This window comes from Protopterus annectens, chromosome 3.part0 (genome assembly GCF_019279795.1).
Source record: "Protopterus annectens isolate FY-2018-M chromosome 3.part0, PAN1.0, whole genome shotgun sequence".
Lineage (NCBI taxonomy): Eukaryota > Metazoa > Chordata > Ceratodontiformes > Protopteridae > Protopterus > Protopterus annectens.
In genome coordinates this window covers 872,953,664-872,976,391 of record NC_056731.1, presented here as the reverse complement: position 1 = coordinate 872,976,391, position 22,728 = coordinate 872,953,664, and positions in this window count along the sequence as shown.

The window sequence follows — 22,728 nt, the reverse complement described above, 5'->3', positions numbered from 1 at the left end:
AGGAGTTATGGAAATGACCCCTAGTGGCCAATAAAACTACAGTTTCAAGTCAGTAACCACCTCTCCGGGGAGCAGGGAAGCTGCTCAATGTTAGTCACTCCCACTGATAAACACAGAGACCCTCCTTCAGCCCAAGCAAAAATGGCCTCACAGAAACTTTCAAACAGTTCAGGAACAGCAAGCCTGTAACTGAACTTTTTAACTCTCAGAAAAGTGGGAAAAAGCAAGATTTTTTGTTTTTGTTTTTACAGAGATAGCAGAGGTTCACAAGTAATATCAAGTTATAACAGTGCAGTAAATGACCCCACACAAGAGTGCTAGGTCAAGGACAGAAAATATGCAAGTTTTAAGAAAAAACGATTTAAAATTAAGTGCAAACAGGAAATTCAGCAAACAGCTTTTGGTTGTGCTCTAAATACAGCTACTAATACAGAAATCAAGTTTAACAAGCCAGAAAATGCTCAAGCTAGGCAGCTATGCAGAAAAACTTAGCAAATAAACAGAGAAAAATACTTAAAATCTCAAAAGTGGCTCCCTTCTTCTCTCAGCGTTTTTCCTCTTGGAGGGTGCTTCACCAACAGCCAACAAGCCTGAAAAGACGCTCAAACCACGAGGCAACTAGGTTTTAAGAGAGGAAGATGAAGGAGTTATGGAAATGACCCCTAGTGGCCAATAAAACTACAGTTTCAAGTCAGTAACCACCTCTCCGGGGGGCAGGGAAGCTGCTCAATGTTAGTCACTCCCACTGATAAACACAGAGACCCTCCTTCAGCCCAAGCAAAAATGGCCTCACAGAAACTTTCAAACAGTTCAGGAACAGCAAGCCTGTAACTGAACTTTTTTAACTCTCAGAAAAGTATTCTGAGGTGATGTCTTATTGGATTACTAATATGAGGCATGAATGTATTCCTAATGGAAAAATGTACATTGTTGTGACTTTTCCATTATCTTTAATGCTAACTGATGCATGGTGAGGCCAGGCATATTGGCACAGCCATTGACAAAGTTTTTGCCATAGGACATGTAATGCTGTTTTTTACAGTAATTTCTGAATACTGACAGTATTATGTACCAATTGTTGCACAGAGAAAATAAACACTTTTAAAATGATTACTTTGCCTGATGACCTATTGTATTCATTAAATACATCATACATATATGTTATAACAAATACTGAGGAAGAGGCCATAAAGAGTTTACAGGACATGATGTTCTACATAGCATACATCAGTACAATACACCCTTGGGGTAATGAAAACTTGAAGCCATGTTCAGTCATAAGTTTAAACCTGTTTACTGACCTCTTCATATTTCTCTAACCCCTAATGTTGCTAATTGTATCGCCTCATGCACAAGAACTATTTGTAACATCATGCACATTCTGTTGTGCTTTAACTTTACCATAATCAGTGCTATGAGTAACACATTTGACACAGATCACAGTTAACTTGTTTAGTAACCATTAGACAGACTTATGTTGCAACATTCATCTTTTCACTTGCAAGTGTACTTCTCGTTCAAGTACAAAGAAAAAGAAATGACAAAACTCTATCCCCTAAATAAAAGCAACCCTAATGTGAATTCAAACCCTGCACTGCTTGTGCTGTTCTTCAGAACTTGCTGCATTAACACTTTGAGCCACTGAGAAAGTTACATGACGTGGTGTATTTTCTGCAGTCAGTACTGTCCAAAGTTCTAACTAAAGCACACCAGCAATAATCTCATTTGCACCACTGATGGCTAAGGCTTTGTGCGTGCAAAATAAATATTTGAAATTTTGCCTTGGGAATTGAACTAATATTCAGTGTTGACCACTATTGATGGGCCTCTATAGACAAGGCAAAGCACTGCACTAAGGATAAAGCCAAAAAAAAAAATTGCGTCATAAACCAGTGTAATGATTTCTCAACTTTCTGTCTTAACATAAGTAAAATGCTGAAAGTAAGGATCTCTACTTTCACATGTCAAAATATCAAGATTTGAACTGCGCACCTATGGCATTGCCATGAAACACTGATATAATCAACAGTGTTTCTCACCTGAATGTTTGTCATTTTCATTGACATCATGATACATTCATTCTGTAAGACTTATTGACGAAGGGCCATACAGAGGTTACTGGAGGTGATATTCTATATAGCATATATAAGTATATTGTACACTTGGAGTGATGAAAGGTGTCATTTTCCAGAAACTATTTTCAGACATATTTTTAAAATTGTGTTGCTGAAGTCTACACATTTTCCAAATCATTATGCTGCTAACTGGACTCCCTCACACTTTTGCACAAGAATTATTTGTAACATCATGTTCACATATCATACATGTGGGATATTGCTATAACCATTCCCATGAGTATTGCAGGTGACACAGGTCACAATTATCTTGTTTATTGCTCGTCAGATACACTTATGCTGTAACATTCATGTTTTATATTGCAAGTGTCGTTCAGGTTCAAGTACATAAATAAAGATCTATTGCGACCTCCTAAAATCAAAATATCCCTAATTTGGATTCAAACCCTGTACTACTTATGCTGTTCTTAAGAACAATCTTCATTAACACATTGAATCACTAAGCAAGTTAAATAATTGCTATATTTTCTGCAGTCAGTACTGTCTATATTGTTGCTGACTTTAACAACTGTTAAGATTTATGACACCTTTTGGAGAACTCTGTTACAATCTGTCAATGTATGGTTTGTTCTATACAGATTTATATTTAGAATACTTTTATTTGACAAATGAGTGTCGTCTACACCTTGCAAAGTTGTGTTTGTAATGAACATATAATAGTTATGCTCCTTTAAATCTATTTTATGAGTTTCTGGCAACAGTCTATGGATTTTGACACGTCTGACTTGTGAAGCTTATGTTGGTTATTGTTATGTTAATAAACTGTTCCTTGCTAATAATGTTCGATATCCCTGACATCAGTTTTCATTCCATTCTGTAATTGTTATTGCCATTGTTTTGGTTTTTTTTTTCTGTTTTCTTGGTGTACTCACAGGTGAGGCTGGCACCAACACTCCGGAGATCCCAATAGCTTTCTGACTTGGCCTACTTAATGTACAATGCACATGGGGCAATACCTTTTCTTTCTACTGCTGGATAGCAACTCCTTATTTGTGTCTTTACTTATTTTTTCTTTTGTAGCTGTAAGGTTCTAAAACTATGCTGGATCACCTACCTTTGTAGATAATGGTGATATAGCCATCATTCATTTGGGTTTGTTTTACATGTGGCTGCTTTGTCCAGGCAAACAGGTTGTAAACATATGCAGGAAATATACATTTGTTCCAATTAAAGGCTTCATAGCTGGTTTTGGCTGCATATGTTGCATGTATCTTCCACTTTGGTTACTGATCACATTCCTGTATAGTTGATCAATAGTTTGCTTTTGCTGAAGTGCAGTACACAAATCTAAGGCAAGCAATTATCTGTTCATTACAGGTTCATCACTCACCTTTGGTACTGCTGCTGACACTGCTGTTTGGGGTTGCCTTATATCCGATAATGATGCTCACAATAGCCAGCTAGTATAGGGGTTTGCAAAGGCTGATAAGTTTGCAGGCTTAACTCCTTTTCTTTTGTTTAATCGTGTGGTGAGTGTGTTGCTATTCTCTGCCTCTTAGCCAGTGACATAGCGTATTGTGCATGCCTCTGTCTGCCATGACTATTCTCAGATCTGGGTTCCTCATCTAACTCCTCATCTGTGTCTCCTGGCCCTGCCAGTGGTGCTGGAATCTACTGTCCCTGTTCCTGGGCTCCATGTTGCAACTATTTTCTGAGTATGATGTTGCGTAAAATGCCAAAGATGGTCACTATTTTGTCAGAGGTGACAGGGTCATACGTAGGGCACCTCCTGATGTATGTAGACATTGGCAACATGACTCAAGCAGGCAAGATACATGCCCTGTGATATTATAAATGATACCTTTTATATTATAGACCACCTGATAGTTGATGGAGGGATAGCCATTTCTGTTTATGTACCTTCTTTCCAGTTCACCAGGTGGAGCTTTTATTTCAATGTGGGTACAGACTATGGCCTCTAGAACCTTAGGAAAATGTGCTATGGCACAGAAATTTTGCATAATAGTAGCTGTCCTCTACAGTAATACATAGAAATCATATATGCTTCCAAACATGTTGCAGTATTGCATTGAGAAAATGGTGCAGTATTCTTGAGGCACAGTCCTGTGACAAACCCACTGTGGGTGTTTGAAAAGTCCCTGTAGCTAGTATACATAACATTACGCATACCTTAATTTCCACTGGGATTGGTTCTCCACATTTCCCACAGGGCCTCAGATGAGAATGCAGATGTTCACTATTTGTTCTATAGTATCCTAGTCCGCCCTGTAGTGCTCTATTATTTTTATTTCTTGTAGCACATGGTAGGTGAAACATGGTCCGACTACTCTACGCCTTCTAGGCCAAGGTCTGGTAGCAGGAGGAGCACCTTGTATTAGAGCCTAATACACAACTGATTTATAATGACTGCAGCAACCTGTAATATTTTTTAGAGTTTCCTTGTGACTTTATTTCAGCATGTCTTGGAATTCCAGCTAAAGCAAGTGTGACATGTAGGTGCTCATATATATTTCTGAAACTCTCTGCTATGATTATTTCTTTCATTGGCATGTATCTCAGCTCTTGATTCATTCCTTAGCACATTTGGCAACTGACTTTTAGTTTACAGTTAGCCACAATGTGTACTGATGTTTATTGAATTGCAAACAGCTTGCTCAGTGCCGCCCAAATGTGCTTAGCATATGTCTTTTCATTTGAGGTTTTCTCTCTATTTAAATGATTGTGACACAGACTCATTAAAAATAGTTTGTTTCCATTGAAATTTAAAATTTAGCAGCTGGTTTCCCTAGGAACATAGTTGACAAATTAATGTACGGACACTTTGTAGTTGGTTGCCACAGCATAAAGCATTGAAAATGTAAACAGAATATGTTGCACCATTGCAAAGACATCTTCCATACTAGTAGTCAAGTATAAAGTAAATGTGAAATGTAATGTCACTCAGAACTGGATGAGATTGACCTTGCCAGTTGTGTTTTTTTTTTTCACAGAAAATAATTGCTGGGACTCCTTTATTACACTGCTGGCAAGGATTTACATGTTTTCCTTCCTTTTTTCTCCATAGTTCTGTAAGTGTGGAGTTCGTAGATAAGGAGGAAGAAGGTGGACTCCCCCACACTGAGGGGGCAGGGTTATGTTTTACATCAACATGATGATTTTACTGGTTGTATTCCTCCAACTGCAACTTTTCTTGAATATAAATCTGGACGTTCATTGTGGACCTTTCCAGCCATAATGTATTATGTATAGTGAACAAAACTGTACAACAGAGTTAGTGTGGTATAGCCTTCTTTAATAAGTTCAGTAGTACAGGAATTAACACTTAAACTGGTTACTTTTGTTATCTTGGTAGTGATGTGTTTTTTCTTTTTTTCTTTACTTATTGTTTTATTTTGTGTTGTCACGTGTCTGCATTTGATCATACTCCCTTGCAGTAATCTGCATTTATCTAAGTTTATCTATGTCTTTTTCATGCCAGTCTGTTTGTGAGAAACACTGCTTATTCCCCATAATAAGTTATAGCTCTGTCTTACATTCATACATAGCACTTTATTTCCTAGTGCTTTCCTTAGATATTTTACCTGCATACAGAAGACTGCAACATTTATCATAATGTTGTGCTGTACCACTTTATGTTGTGGCACGGTGGCCCTTACATTTGGTTATGTTTCTGTATGCACTGCACATATTATACACACGTCTCATTTTGTTGATCTCTGCAGAGTGGTCTGTGATGGAATAATAACTGTTATAAATATAGCATTATACTCTGATTTGTGTGCTTTTATGAAGAGCTGAGATTTTAATATTAGTGACATACTACTCACAGCTATTTCATTGTGAATCCCAGGTGGTGTCTTTCATCAGATATCAAAAACAAATGCATCTTTCTTAGGAGAATTTCACAAAGGCCCAGCAACAATTCATTACATGAGAGCTTATTGAAAACATGTTAAAATACTGGAGACAAAGTCTGAAACAAAGATCAAGATAAGATACTTTACATTAAAATACTGGAGACAAAGTCTGAAACAAAGATCAAGATAAGATACTTTACATGACATCTGAAGTACACTGCAAAGCTCAGTAACTTTTGAAAATATATTTTAGCCATCTACTTCAGTATGTGGCCCAGCTCTGAAAAAGAGATGTGTTTTTAGACAGTAAAAATCTGATTCCTGTGAACCATAAAAGAATAGATACTAGAGGGGAGACATATGTTGCTTGACTGAAATAATCTGTACTACTCTTTTTTTTTTTTTTTTTTTTAATTCTCAAAGTCTTTTAGGTTTCTATTAACATGACAGGAATAGACCCCATTCCTAAGTTAAAGTATGAATAAAATTCATAAAATTAGTATTGTTTCAATGTGCTGTGGCAGCGTTGTCGCCTCACAGACGTTGCCCGTTCGATTTTTAGTTTGAGCGTCTTCTGTGTGGCGACATGCGTGAACAGGCCCTCTTTCATTGAAGGTTGTGTGTTAGGCCCGGCAAGCCAGCACGTAAAACTCTACTGCCAATCATTTGTGGACCAGAGTTCCTCAGTGGCAACCCCTAACTGGGAAAAGCCGAAAGACACAAACAAACAAGTATTGTTTCAGTCTTTGATCTTAGCCAGAAGTGCTCTTTGCAGCACCCACAATGTGCCTAGAACTGACTCTTTCTGCAATTCATATGGAGTTACATGTATCGGTAATATATCTAAGTATGATTGTAAATTCTTTTTTATAAGACACATTGCTCCTACTACTGTTAAAACTGTTTGGGTATCCTTCCACATTGCCCTCATTTCTGCCTGCAAAGCCTGATATTTTATGACTCTGTGCTCTGTACATAAGACACTGTAGTCACTGGGAATAGCAGTTTCAATAATCAGTGCACTTTTTGTCTTCTTTCTGTGGATTACTATATCTGGTTTTCCTGCATCTATTATTTGAACTGTTAGTAATGGGTGATCCCATGTGATATAAATGTCACAATTTTCTATGATGCTTTGTGGCTCATGTCTCCAGTGTTTTTCAGTTACTTCAATATTATAATGTTTGCAAAATCCCCAGTGCAACAGTCTTGCCACATTATTATGCCTTTTAATATACAGTCCTTTGGCCATTAGTATATCACAGCCATCAACAAGGTGTGCAACTGTTACAAGTTCTGTTTTACAAAACCTATATTTGTCTGTTTCTCCCACATATTCAATGGATTTTGTAAACCAACGTGTATGTAGTCCACTATCTTGAGCCGCCAGTACTAACCTTTTTGTCTTTTGGTTTAAATTCACCTCTCTTTAACCATTCCTGTGTTTGATCTGATCAACATGAGGTTGTTCCAAGAGTTTGCTGTAATTTCAACTATATTTATACATTTTCCACAAAATCACCTCACCTCCACAAATCCACTCAAAATAAAGTGTAACAAGCCCGCTAGCTACACACAAGCCATTCTGATGAAGTCTATCTGACGAAAGCGCGCTCAATCCTGTTTGTTTGCTGTGCAGTTTTTCATTAAATTTCTTCTTTTTTGTGGATTCGTGGTCCGACCATTATATTCCAGGCATTTATACAATTGAGAAGTGGAGAAGTGGAGTTTGTGGTGTACCTACGGAGGATACCCTTTATTGTGTGCAGCTAGCGGGCTTGTTACACTATATTTATACATTTTCCACATTATTTGCCTTCACAATTGATTCTTTGCCTTATATTCTTTCTTTTGTTTTTTGGCACATTCAATTGCTGCCTGATTTTCATCTACTTCTGGTTTGATTTCCATTCCTGCTTGACTCCAGTATGCGTCCGCTAAACTAAGCGGGGAAGTCTTCTTAGACTCATTCTCCTCATGTTTTAAAACTTTCTCTATGTTTAGATCTTGTGATGTCAGAAGATATGTATGTAGTCCTGCGATTGCAGATCTATGCATGTAATCAGTTTTGAGGAGGCCCATACCTCCTTCACAATGAGGAATATATAGTATTGGTATACACTGATTTTTATAAATCATTTGATAAGCATAAAGCATTTTGGGGCCAGTCAGTCAATCCAGAATGGTAAGTTAGCACAGGAAGAGCAAATTGGTTTATATATTGGACTCTGTTCTTAGATGTCAAAGCTGTTTTCAGTATTAAATTTAGTCTTCTAAAATATTCCTAAGTTTTATTTGCATTTGGTCATGTTTTATTGCTGATCTTTCATCAGCTCCCAAATATTTCTACACTTCCTCTTGCTCAAGCTCTTTTATATCACATTCTTGCCCCAAACTGATATTTTCTTCATGCTGTAGTTTTCCTGCATTAAAGGCTGTGTTTGCACATTTATCAAGACCAAATGACAATCTTATATCATCTGTAAAAGTTTTGACCATTTGCAATTGTGCTTTCAGGTCCTCATCTGAAGAATAATACAGTTTTAAATCATCCGCAAAAAGAAGATGAGAAGTCTTTACACTTGGTTGTTTTCTAGAAGCCAAATTGTAGCCATGGCCTAATCTGTTAAGTAAGCAGCTTAAAGGGTTAAGGGCAAGACAAAAGAGCAACAGTGACAAAGAGTCACCCTGGATTGTCATCCTTTGAATTTTTATCCATGAAATAATAATTTATCCTTTATCATGGCTTAACTGCAGAGTGCTTTGCCACTGTTTAAGGGTCACTGTAATGCAACTGATCAGTGTAAGGTGTATCTTATAAAATTTTAAGCAATCATTTATCCATGAATGTGGGATACTGTCAAATGCTTTTTTGTAGTTTATCCATGCCATACTTAGATTTTTCCCCTTTTTGCAGTTCTCCATTATGACTATTCAACAACAAATGATCCTTTGTTCCATATGACTTTCTTTTGTTACCCTTTCAATCTATTTCCATGATTGAGTTTTCTTTTATCTAAATGACTATAAACTCTGTTAGCACCGATTCCAGTGTATAGTTTATACATTGTCAGAAGGCAAGTTATTGGTCTGTAGTTTTCAGTATAGCTTGCAAGTTTACTCTTAAGGAGAAGTATTGCTCTTCCTGTTGTTAACCAGGTTGGCATCTGTTCAGGGTGCAGACATAAATAGCTCTTTCTCATGGCAAAATCTTCTCTGTAAAGATATTAATACTTTTAGCCAGAAGTCAGGTGCTGCATCTGGGCCTGGGGTTTTCCAGTTAGAGGCTTTTCTTAACTTTGTTTCAGTTTCTCTGTCCATTACTTCATCCCATTTCATATCATGTGCAATTGAACTTATTCTTTCTCTACTTCTCTCCAAAGGGTTATTCAGATTACAACATATATTTATTTATTATTTTAAAATAGTGAGCTAACCATTTTTAAACAATATATAATAGAAAAATGGGCATTTGCTTGGGGCTTCTGCAGAGCTTGAAGATAAACTGCAAATGGTCTATATTATCTGAAAAGTAAAACTGTTATGTGCCTTTTTTGCAATGAACATCATGATTGTAACACTAGTTTTTGTAATCATTGTAGCTTTTTGCATCAGTTGTACTGCAATTTTCATTGCATCAACTACTAGAATACTTCAGCATAGAACATAAAAACATGTGTATGCCATAAAAAGTCTGATTATGAGGTTATCTATAGGTGCACAAAACAATGTAACAATTTTTGAAATTGTAATTTATTTGCTCTGGAGAAGGTCAATGAATTAGCAGGGGTGGCAAAAACGTGCTCTTAAGATTGAGAAAATTAAATTGGCAGTTGTTACTGAAAGTCCATTACATCAGTATGCATCCTAAATGTACAAATTTTATTCACTCAACCAGTAGCCACAAAGCTAAGCCCCATTGCTTATGGCACTAACCACAACTAACATTTCCCAATACCACGACACAGAAATAGTGGATCACTAACATGTGGACAAAGACACTATGCAGGAGCTGAGTTACTCTGGTATCCAGGTTAATTGGATATGTGGCGTACCCATTCATGTGGACACCAAGGTATGTGCATCTTTAAGAATACCGACTACAGAAACCTTTCAACAGGGGACATGGTGGGTGTGCCCTAAGTGTCAACTTCAAGGATACTATACCATTTTCTCAGTACCATGCTACAGCATGTAGAGGAACATATTTAGTTCTCACATACTACAGAGAAGAAAAGCAACATTATGCAGGCATATTTTGAAATAGTACATATCCCAGAGGTTCTGGGAGTCATTGACTGGACCAGTATTCCCATCAAGGCCCCACTTTGGGAAAAGGGTAGAAAGTATATCAACCATAAGGGATTCTACTCCATCAACTGCCAACTGGTTTGCAATGCACAGTGTAAAATATACAATGTGGCACTGTACAGTGTATAATATACATTGTGCATTGCATAGTATATAATATACAGTATGGCATTGCATAGTATATAATATACAATATGGCATTGCACAGTGTATAATATGCAATGTGCATTGCATAGTGTATAACATACAATGTGACATTGCACAGTGTGTAATATATATTGTGCATTACATAGTATATAATATACAATGTGGCATTGTACAGAGTATAATATACATTGTACATTGCATAGTGTATAATATACAATGCGGCATTGTACAGAGTATAATATACAATGTGCATTGCATAGTGTATAATATACAATGTGGCATTGTACAGTGTATAATATACATTGTGCATTGCATAGTGTATAATATACAATATGGCATTGTACAGTGTATAATATACAATGTGCATTGCATAGTGTATAATATACAATGTACATTGCATAGTGTATAATATACCGTGTGACATTGTACAGTGTATAATATACATTGTGCATTGTATAGTGTATAATATACAATATGGCATTGTACAGTGTATAATATACAGTGTGCATCACATAATATGTAATATACAATGTGGCATTGTACAGTGTAAAATATACATTGTGTATCGCATAGTGCATAATATACAATGTGGCATCATGTCACCAAAGCAGTGCCTGTGATTCCCACATCTGACAAGTCTGATTTATTTCAGCAATATTTGCAGGGTGAGTTCTTCCAGAATCATTTTATTGGTGATGCCAGATATCCCTGGGCCCATAGTTAATGACAACAATTTGAAATTCACAGACCATGACAGAGAATGCATACAACACTGTCGTATCAAATTTCAAAAACCTCACTGACTGTGTGCTCAGACTGATGTCTCCTGTGAGAACTGTCTATGTACATCTCATCCCAATCAGCATTCTCTTTTTGTCAAATCAACCCCAACCCTGAAGAAACAATACATGTAAATCAATGAACACTATTGTACAGCTGGTGTACTAAAGCAGTATCCTAACATTTGCAGGCAGTATCATCTATTCACTTACCTCACTTGTAATGTTAATGAAAGTCTAGAAAGGAAATTTGGGACCAATTAGGATCACTCTATGATCACTAGCTGAATGTTAATTCCATAGCAAGATGAGCATACTAATGGCCATATCTGTTTTATCTTGCAATTCTGTATTGCTTAGTAATGCTGCCTATGCTAATGAACCTATTTAGAGGGAATGTCTCTGAATCCAACTGTTATCCCAATTTGCCCATAGCCAAGGTGGCTGTTATATCATACACTTGTATGAGCACCCGCAAAGCACATTGTGCATGCATAGGTGAGTCAATGACCCCAGGGAGCATGTGGGAAAATGTATTTTTTATTATGGTCCATAGAGGAGTTAAAATACAGAAGTAGAAAGAGAATGTAGTTACTGTGCTGTTGTGACACTCATGATATGGTACTAATTGCACCGTAACACCATCCTGTTATGCCATGTATATACATGATATAATATGGTGGCAGCACGACAGTCATGCTAACCACATGCACATCATGTGCTGGTAGCAGCAAAGTGCATTTGCTCAAATGCCACCATATTCTTTCAGAATGTGACCTGATAAGTTGCTATGGCATCAGAAGCACTGAGAGTGATAGGTCTCCCAGGCAGATCTAAGAAGTCTAAAATATTTCTGCACCATACGTACAAAGACCACTGGCTGCACAAGCTTTGGGACTCCTATGACGGTCCCCAATTTAATGTGGATATCTGTCACAGCCTTGCCATGGTGGTGACTACTGTTACTGACATCAGTGACTGGTGAACAGTGCAAGCATTACTAAAGTGACCTCAATAGGTGCCACTTCAGGGTTCCTATTATGTGATCGAACTTCAAGAAGTTCAAATCCTATATGGTCGAAACTATATAGTCGAACTTACAGATGTTCGATCACGTATAAACAAATAATAAAACATGCAACACTAAACTAACTGTTGCAAGCATGGGGGCAAGCCCTCCTGCGCCCCCTACACCCCCCACTCTTTAAATATACCAACTCAGAGACTGCACTGTAGTGCGGAAAGGGAATATTTCCCTTTACTGCACTGTAGTGTGATCTCAGAGTTGGTATATTTAAAGAGCGGGGAGTGTGGCGGTGCAGGGGGCTTGCCCCCCTGCTTGCAATAGTTAGTTTACTGTTGCATGTTTTATTTATTTTTTTACGTTGTCGAAGTTTTGAAAATTCGAGCAGACAAGTTCGATCTTGTCATGTTCGAAGTTTTGAAACTTCGACAACATAACAGGAACCCGCCACCTCAACCTTCTTCACCAGTGAGAAGAAAAGGTCACCAAAGGTGCTTCTGACATGTAGAATAAGTATGAATAATAGATCAATGTTACTGCATTTTATCCATAAGTACAAGGGTCATTGCAGGACATATGATTCATGACTTACTCATTTGTTACTTTTTTTCAGTTCCTGAACAGATGAAGGAGAGCAAGTTCCTTTTTCTAAAACTTATGGATCATCTCATCAAACACAGGAGTAAGTAGGATTACTGTCATACCTTAGACAAGTATTGGATATCATAGCAGTATATTACCCTATTATGTTGTGGTATCTAACACCCCTAGGCAGCACTACTACATAGTGTTGGGCAAACCTTCTCAGTTTATGCTGGCAGGTGACCTGAGACACACCCAGGGCATGTTAGTGGGTTCTATTCATTCACGCATGCCATTACATCATGCATACTGTAAGTAGTGCCAGACATCTACGGATGTTCCCCCACTAGTGTGTTATGTGCATTGCCACAGCCCTAGTAGCCCACAAAAAGCAAAATACACACCTTCCCATATTTGCTTTACATCTCCAACTGAATGCCAATGAATATGCCACTTATTACAGGCAAACTCATGCATTTTGCCATTATAAGCACTCTGTCCTGTAGTAAATACCTGCTTACCTCATGTGACATAAACAAACATGCTAGAGAGACAGACAAGTGTCCCAAAGGATCCACGCACTATGGAATAGGCTCCCCATCCATGTACAGCAGAGTTCATACCTGTCCCTATTCAAATGAAATCTTGACAACTGGATGAGAAATCATAAATGTAACCCTGGTCTAGTCTCCATTTCCCTTATCGACAGAGCACATGAATAAGAAAAGTATGATCCTAATTAACAATCCTTCCTACAAATCCTTAGTTACCTCCCTACTAACATGCCCTCCCCCTGTATAGACACACTTGACAATCAGGACCCAAATAGTTTGGGGTGCATGGTTAGGCTTGTTATGGTCCTAGTGTTCGATTGCCTAGTAACAAGCTATAAATCTATGATTCTATGGTACTTACCCACCATATACTAGCAGCTACCTTTGTTACCAACACTGTATTGTCTGTATTTGGAAAGGTACACACTGGCTTGCTGGGCATGTTGGCCAGCATACCTTGCACCAGTGTTTGTATCCACATAGCCATTCCTACTCCATGTACCGCATGACATACTGATATTGTCACACATGCCCACACGCACCTTCTATGACCTTTGATGGCCACTGGTATATTACTAACACAAGTGTCACATGTAACTCGCTAGGGCAATTGGTAATTTCTAAATGAACTCTTGTACACACATCTTCCAATAGGAACGCATCCCATACCATGTTAAGATTACTTTTTATTATATCCACTGGCATCATAGTACACTTAGGAGATATTTAGTCTTTTTTATAACTACTTGCATACCCCTCAGCTGTCCAGAATTTGGCAGAATGCCTAAATGTTTGCCTCATATTTTTTTATCTCTTCTCTTCCACATCACACATTTTTTTTTGGAAAAACATTGAATATTGCAGTCACTAAATAATGACAGATATTTCAGTTTCTATCTTTCAGAAATGCATGTTAATACAAAATCTGTTATTCTAGCAATGTTCTAAGTTTATAAGAGCACTACATAAAATCTGTTCCTCTGTCCTCTGGTATCTTTGGCTTTGACCAGAATTGTTTTTATGTAATAGAAACGTTATTGTCTTTAACTTCTTTCCTTTACATTTTACAGTTTGTACATTCCACATGTATAATATATTTATCTGGATGATATTAGTATTTTCTGACTATTATTTTTTTATGTTGTTTCCCCTTTAGTATTAGTCCTATATATGGTAGGCAAACTCTTTTTTCTAGACTAAACATAACTTTTGCCTTCTCCCAGTGTATGATTGCATCTTTTGACCATGATTGCTCCCCAAATCTTAGATCTAGATCCTTTTTCTTCCTTAATATCACTGCAGTGTCCCTTTTTGCATTCTTCCTTTTGTTGAAATCATAACCTATAGGAAGAATAATCTCTTACTATTCCCCACTTCTTTTAATTTTAATAGGTTCATCACCAAGTTTTTGATGTGGTTACAGAAGTACTGCTCCCTATGTTCATTTTCTAGTACTTTTTATGTCTCTTCTGGGTGTCCTATATCTAGTGTGTTCTCTTTTCCTAACCATCCATTTTCACTTAGATATTCGCTGTCCTGCAATGAGTAAAGACGTTTTTGTTGCATTGACCTAAAATGCTCCTATAAATTGGACATCCCCAACCACCCAAGTTGGATCAGGAGCATTAATATTTCCCATTTTACTGGACTTCTCCTCCTTTCCCAAATAAATTCCCTTAGTTCCTTATTAAATTTTATCTATATCTTCTCTTGTGTCTGATAGTTCTAGACTTACCCAATGTATAAAAAGTTCTAGACTTGCCCAGTGTATAAAACTAAAGGTACTTAGAAGATTTTATTACATATACTTTATTATCTAGTTCCATCCAAGTCCTCTTCCATTTCCTTATTGTAGATATAATCTGATTAAGTATCTCTTCCCTGGTCTCCCTGGCTGCTTCTTGTATTTTGCTCGGTATCCATATTCCCAGAAATTTCTTCCTATCATGAACTCAGAGAAATGGAAATGTCTCAAGGCCATTATAAAAATGTAGTTTAGTACTATGCCATTTGTTTTTTTTTGTTGTTGTTGTTTTTTTTTCCCCTCATTTAATTTATATACTGCTAATGTGTTGTATACTTAAAACATTTTGAAAATTTTCTTCAGGTCTCTTTCTGGGTTGGTAATGCCAGCAGTTCTAAGTAGTATAATGCAAAAGGGCAGCTTTATCTTATCCCTCTTGTTAGGTGAAATAATTTGGATAGGACCCCCCAACATCCATACACACACACTCTCATAATACACATGCATTTTATCCTGTATTCTGGCAACTGCTCCCCTAGAAATTTTGAACAGCAGTTCAATCCACTTTTGGGGGAATTCAAGTGCACCCAGGGTTGGTTCCAACATTTTTCTGCTTATCTATTCAAATGTTTTTTTTTGTGTGTCTAGACTCAAGATTAGTAAAGTATTATTGGTATATTCTGCATCTGCCTGAAGCATTTTACCACTATGCATTTTGTAATGACTGTTTCCATGTTTTCCTGTCTAAGTCTTTGCCCCAACATTTTCATAGCTTTGAGATTATTGTCAAGCTAATTATATTAAGTGTCCTAACCCTTTGTTCATTAAGTCTGTTTAGATTTTCCCTAGCATGTTTCTTTACATCAAGCATTTGTATGCTATTGTCTGGTTGTATGCCCCCTCCCGGGTCCATTGCATTTCCTTTAGTTTAAGTACTCCCCATCTATTTTTTTTCTATTACTTTTTTCACATTTTGTTTATTGTGTGATTTCAATCTGTATTATATTTTTATATTCAAACCAGTTCTGTATTTATTCCACCCCTATGTTGACCTGCCTATTTTTTTTTTCTATCAGTAATTTCCTTATCCATTGCTGAAATGGCTCATTTTAATAAAGTTAGGCAATGCCAGTGTCTTTCCCAATACCTGTTTTTGTCACCTTTAATCCTACCTGTACTGGTGCACGATTAGAAAGTGATATAAGGTGAGCAGTACTGCTCACAGCTAGTGTGCGTGTTCTTAAGTTATATATCTGCTATCTAGTCTAGGTTTCTTTTGTGGGGATAAACTCTTGGCTAGGCTTGTAAGGGCCCAGGGCCATTAGCCTAGTAACCTACTATGATCCTATGATCTAGACCAAGTGTTCTCTAGTGGGTATATTGTCATATATTTTTGGTGACATTTAGTATATTCTGAAATCCAAAACTAGTCAACTACCTTTCTAAGTATCATCCTTCTTTGATTGACTTTATTTTTCTTACACCTCCTGATACATCGTTTGAGTTCCCTATAAGGTTCCAATAACCCACAATGACCATTAATCATTCAGTTTGTTTGGGTGACAAATATGTTGTGACAATTGTTATTTGCATTCCTTGTCACAAATCCTTTAACTGCTAGATATCTCCCATGTTAATCCTTTTTTCTTTATTTATTGTCAGTCTCATTTTACTAGATATTAGGATTAGAACTCCCACCTTTCTCTTATGGTCACATAACCCCCCCCCCCCATTTTGTACTTACTTTGATAACTTCCTTGTGTTCTTTTTGTGTGAGGTGCATCTCTTGCAACAATATGATTTGCGCAATTGATTTGTCAATATGACACAAGACTTGCCCCTGCTTTTGCTTATCCACTAAGCTATTTACTTTCAACATCAAACAATCTAACTCAACCATTTATCCTGTTTTTTGTGTGTGTTTTGCATTGGCTATCACTTTCAAAGTGTTACATTTTATGCTGTATCCTGGCTTTCGACCGGACCTAACTGCTGATTCTTTTTCTAAATGTTCTCCTTTCCACAAATTGAAAATTCCCGTTCATGATTCAATGGTTCAATTAAATAATTATCAAATGTAGGCCCTATTCAGGTCATTTAAAAGTTTGCTATATTTAAGTCCCTCATGCAAATTGAATATTTTTAAACCAGAAATCCAAATGCATTTTAAAAGATGTCAAATGACAAGCATGTCTTGCATTTTTTGGTAAAGAATTCCAAAGCCTACCAGCTTTGTAGTGAAAGAACATTGTCTTTAACTAAGATCTAACAACAGGCAACTTAACAAAAGTACTTTTATTCCTGATATTGATACTATGATCCAAAAATGTATGCCCAACAAAGCAGCCAAAAAGTCATCAGTTAGACATTTATATATCAAAAATAAACTTAACCTGAACAATCTTTATGCAATTAAATAAAGAAATAATTTAAGTCTCTTAACATAGGTTCATAGGTGTGTACAAAGGCAAATGACCACTGGGACCCTTAAAAACCTAGCCATGCAACCCTAATGTGACCCACAAATTTGATTTATAGATGGTGATTTACTGACTACCTCTGTTCATTAAAGACATAAGAGCCACAGGGCTGGGGTGAATTTCTGATTACCCATCTATGAGTCCAAGTTACACGTAAATAGGGATAGGGAGAAATTCTGCTTCACATAGATGGGGAGCCTGCTCCAGAAAATGGGAATTCTCTTAGAAATATATCTGTATCTCCAACTCGCACTATTTATGTTGCAAGCAAAATGTAGGTCTTTTAATCTCATAGTTCTGATATTTGTTTTGGGGATATGCAAAAGATTTATAAAAACAGGCTCCAAGGATGACTTGCAAGACAGGCAAATATCCCCTCTCAGAAGTCTGTATGATACTGAGAAAAGAGACAGGGCTTTGAGGGGATTAATGTTGGACATTGTGTTGATTCCCTGTATTCTTTTTCTAAGGAACCTTTGTGGACATTCCATTTGCTGCATGCATCTGGTCAGGTAAATAACAAAGGGGGCATTATACTCTATGATGGGCCTGAGGAGGGCATAGTACAGTGGTATGATGACCTCTCTGGACCTAGATTCCATGCCCTTGATTATAAGTTGAGCAACACAGAAGGATTTTCTTTCTACCTTGGACACCGGTTAGTCGAAGGCTAGGTTACTGTCTACATGAGTTCCCAGGTCCCTGATTTGTGAATCAATTTTTAATGGTGTGTTACTGATGGCATAATTACATGGGGAGGTAGATATCCCAAAAGGTAATATAATGCTTTTCTTGGTGCTGAGTTTTAAGGTATGGCTTTGGCACCAAGTGTTTGTCTGTATTAGACCTTCCTGAAGGGTGTTCTCATCTTGGGGGATTCAATGACTGCTCCCAGTTTGCAATTATCTGCAAATTTGGTTAGCCAGAGGCCTTTGACATCAGATTTGACATCTGAAAAGTAGATGTCAAAAAGGTGTAAGCCTAACACAGAGCCCTGGGGGACTCCACTGGCAACAGGCTTCTTTGTGGAGGTGGCCTCATCAGTTCAATCCTCCTGGGTCCTATCAGTGAGCCAGATACCTATCCATTGTGTTATAAAGGGGTTTATACCTAGTTCTGTAAGTTTGTTTACAATTCCAGAGTCGGGTATTGTACCAAATGCCTTAGCCAGATCTAGGTAGGCATTATGCACAGTTTTCCCCTCACACATTGCTTTAGTGACCTTTTCAAAGAAGTCCACCAGTTTCAGTAAGCATGACCTTCCTTTGACAAAGCCAAATTGAGATGGATACAGTGTCTGCAGGTCTCCTGTGTCCTTGTTGATAATTTCCTTGATAATTCTTTCCAAGGCTTTGCAAATAAGACTAGTCAGACTAATGGGTCTGTAGTTTCCAGGATCTGTTGAATGTTCTCCCTTATGAAGGGAGTGACTGTCACAATCCTTCATTCATTTGGTGCAAAGCCTGTTGTAAGACTATAGTTAAAAAATGACTCCAGGGGTCCTGATAAGTCAAATTTTAGTCTGTTCAGGAGGCATTCTGGGATGTTAATGGGCCCATTGAAGCCATGTTCTTGACTTTAGTGAGTGCAGTCAGTACATGCTCCCTAGCCATAGTTGGAGGGGCTGTGTTTGATAGTATTATTGAGAAGATGCTTGGGGGTCAGAGAAAGTAAAGTTGGAACTGAATTTGTCCATTGACAGGTTCACTATATCACCAGGCTCAATGAATGTGGCACCATTAACCACCAGTTTAGAACATTGCTGTGTGCTGCCCTTGAGGTTTCAGACATAACTGTAGAAGGTCTTCTGGTTATCATTCACCTGGGAGAATATCTTCACCTCAGGGTTGGCTTTGATTGATCTAATTAGCCTTTTTCACTGCCTATTTACTTGGTTAAGTGAGTTTTTATCTTTATTGAAATTACCCTTCCCAATTTTTGCCATACTTGTTTTCTTTTTGTTATATATCCTGTTTGATTTCAGATGTCACCAGGGTGTTTTTTTTACTGGGGCTAGTTCAAGACTTCTTTCTGATAGGTACTGCAGCCTCTATGCAGCCACTGACATGGTTGTACAGAGTTTCTAAGAGCAATTCAGCATAGGTTGGTGTGTCCTTGGGGTTGCAGGGGCACTGAATTTTGACAAACCATCACTTAATAACAGGTGATTTGCCTTGGAATAGTTCCCATTATGGGTTTTAATGGGATTGCAAAGTTGATATTGATTTCAAAGGAGACTGTTTTATGCTCAGACCTTACGAAGGAAGACAAGACATTGGGAGAGTGCACCATTCTCCAATATTTGTGAGCACGAGGTCCAGTATTTTGGATCCTCTAATGGCTGTATTCACTACTTGGTCAAGGTTGTTTGTATTTACAAAGTCCAGGAATTTCTGTGCCTGTAGATTTGAGGCCATGTAGGATTCCCAATCTACAGAAGGTAATCAAAGTGTCCCATGAGTAGGGTGTTCTGTTGGATGGTAAGTGTCTCCAGTAGGTCCAAGTATGCATTGTGAGCTTCTTGGGACATGGAGAGTGACCTATTGTTGGGTAGGATATAGTATGCGATTTTGTCTGTGGTGATCCATGGAGGAACTCCAGCACATCATCCTGTCTGATGACTCTGGAAGCATACTTGTTACTAATATATATTGAGACATCTCCACGTTTAGCCATTGTCTGTGCAGGAACTAGTCTGAAAGTGTGGAAGGCACTGACATTTTGTACTGCTGGGATACTTTCTGCTGTTGTAAACCATGTTTCGGTAACTGCACAGATGTATTCTTGAGTGTGAGGAGGGCTTGGAGGGAGTGTAGTTTTTTTATTTAGGCTCCTGGCATTGAGAGGTAACACCTTGAAGTTCCGTTGAGTTGATTTTGCTGTGCTGATAAGTTTGTCAATTTGGCATTGCCTAAAAAAGCCCTATGGGGGTGGACAAGGCCTTAGTCAGTATTCAAAAGCCTAACGGGGAAAGGTGCAGCCCATCCTTTGCAAAGCAACGTGGTCTATTGACTATGTCCTCCCAAGCTGACAAATATTGGATACCCTTAGAATGACACCAAAAAGACAACCAGTTGTTGAAAATCATTTTTTGCTCATACTGTGGCACCATCCTCTGTGATGGTAATATGCTGCTCAGTGCCAGGCTCATACCAGCCTGAAACACACAGACTGAAAAGCTCCATCATGTCTCTCTTCATATAGTCTAGAGAGGTACATCTCAGGTCATTTATACATACATGGATTATGATGGAATCATACTGGTACATGTGGTGTAATGTCATGAGTGTGTGTGTGTGTGTGTGTGTGTGTGTGTGTGTGTGTGTGTGTGTGTGATTTGGCAGATCCTGGCTTCAGATAAGCAACAGTTATCTTCTCCTTGTTCAGCCTGGTTAGAGGGGCATCAGTGTACCTTACAATGGAGGCCCCTGTGATAAGAGTCCTAGAAAGTGTGCTCGCTTGCCTTAGGGGTTTTGTGTTTGGGGTTCCACTGAGAGTGGCAGTATGTCAGGTGTTAGGTGTTGTTTTTTGCTTAGTGTCTTTGGGCTTGCTGAGGCAAAGCTTTGACAGTGGGTGGTCTAGGTGATCTTTACTGTTTAGGAAGATTGCTTTTACATGCCTCAGCATATGTTCATTTGTGTGTGTGTGTGTGTGTGTGTGTGTGTTGTGTACTATGTGGAGAGGGTGCTATGTGTATGGTTTCGACAACTTGATGTGGACTTGTATGCCAGGGTTTAGCCTCTAGTGTCATTGTGTAAGTATACCTCTCACATACTGTGTCCAATGTTTTTAAGGATTAAGTGGTTGACAGTAGACATGTGACAATTTCTACATTGTTTCAAGATGCCCATATCCACCAAGCTGGCTACACAGAAATTAGAAAATTATATATCCATAATGTTCAATTCTTTGATTTGTGAGCTACAAGGGAGTGGTGTATTGTGGTTAGAAGAACATTAACGGTGCTTTATTTCTGCAGACTAATAACGGTGCTTTACTGGGGCAGATTACATTAAACAGTACTAAATTCTGCTAACTTTAATGTTTATACAGTACTGAACTCTACTAAATCTGTAAGTACTGCCACTCGAGGCCCAAATAGCTGCTCTAAGCTTGTTGGCATACAAGGTATTTGCACAAAATTGCTGCTTAACATGTTACAGTTTATGAATAGTTCTACAGAGAAAATTTGCTTTCTAGGTGTTTGCTACTGTACAGGGCACCTTTAACATACTCAAACATGCAAAATTTATGGCAGCACAGAAAAAAACAGAAAACTAAATAATGAGCCCACTAGGCAATACATTGACTACACTATGAGTTCTTTTATATATTTCCCAGCTCATATAGACCAGACGAACACCTCTTCCCATAAGATGAATAAACCAAGTCCTCTTGATGTAAAAACACAGTAGAAGATACCCACAAATGCAATGCTAACACAATCCATTTAAACAACTAGCTGGAAATCCCTTGCTGATGGTAATTTAAAGACAGTAACAGCGAGAGGGAGAGCATGTTTTTTTCAGAAAAAAATTCACTGAAATGCATCCATAAAAGCAAGAAACAAAAGTGATCACTGAAAAATAACTTCAGTGCAAATAAGCAATCAAAGTACTTAACTTTCCCTGGATGGCACTGGATACAAGTAAAACACTTCTGGAATGTAAGCTAGTACTACAAGCCTTTCTGACCTCCAGAAAAATGAGCAGGAGACAGTATGTAGTAAAGGAGGTTTACTTATGAACAATACTGACTTACTGGGTGGGTGCTCAGTATCATGGGTCTATGGAAAACAACGAGTGGGAAGACTACATAAATAGTTGGTATAACAGTCAATAGAAATGAAAGGTGGAGGGTGGGACTTTGGAAATCAGGTAATCATAAGTGGTGGAGTCAGAGACACAGACTTATAAAACAACAACAGCAGAAGAGTGGCAGGGTTAGAAACTTTTCAATGAACAAGCAGGCTAGCTAAAGAGTCTAGCAATCAAATAAAGATAATAGTGGAGTGCTTTCAGAAACTTAGCTTAATGTATCAGTGTGGGATGGGGAAGACACAGAATGTAAACAGGTAAATGATAAGCAGAATATAAAAGCACTGAAGCACAAACTGGTGCAGACACAACTCTCTCACTATTAACCTTCTACTAC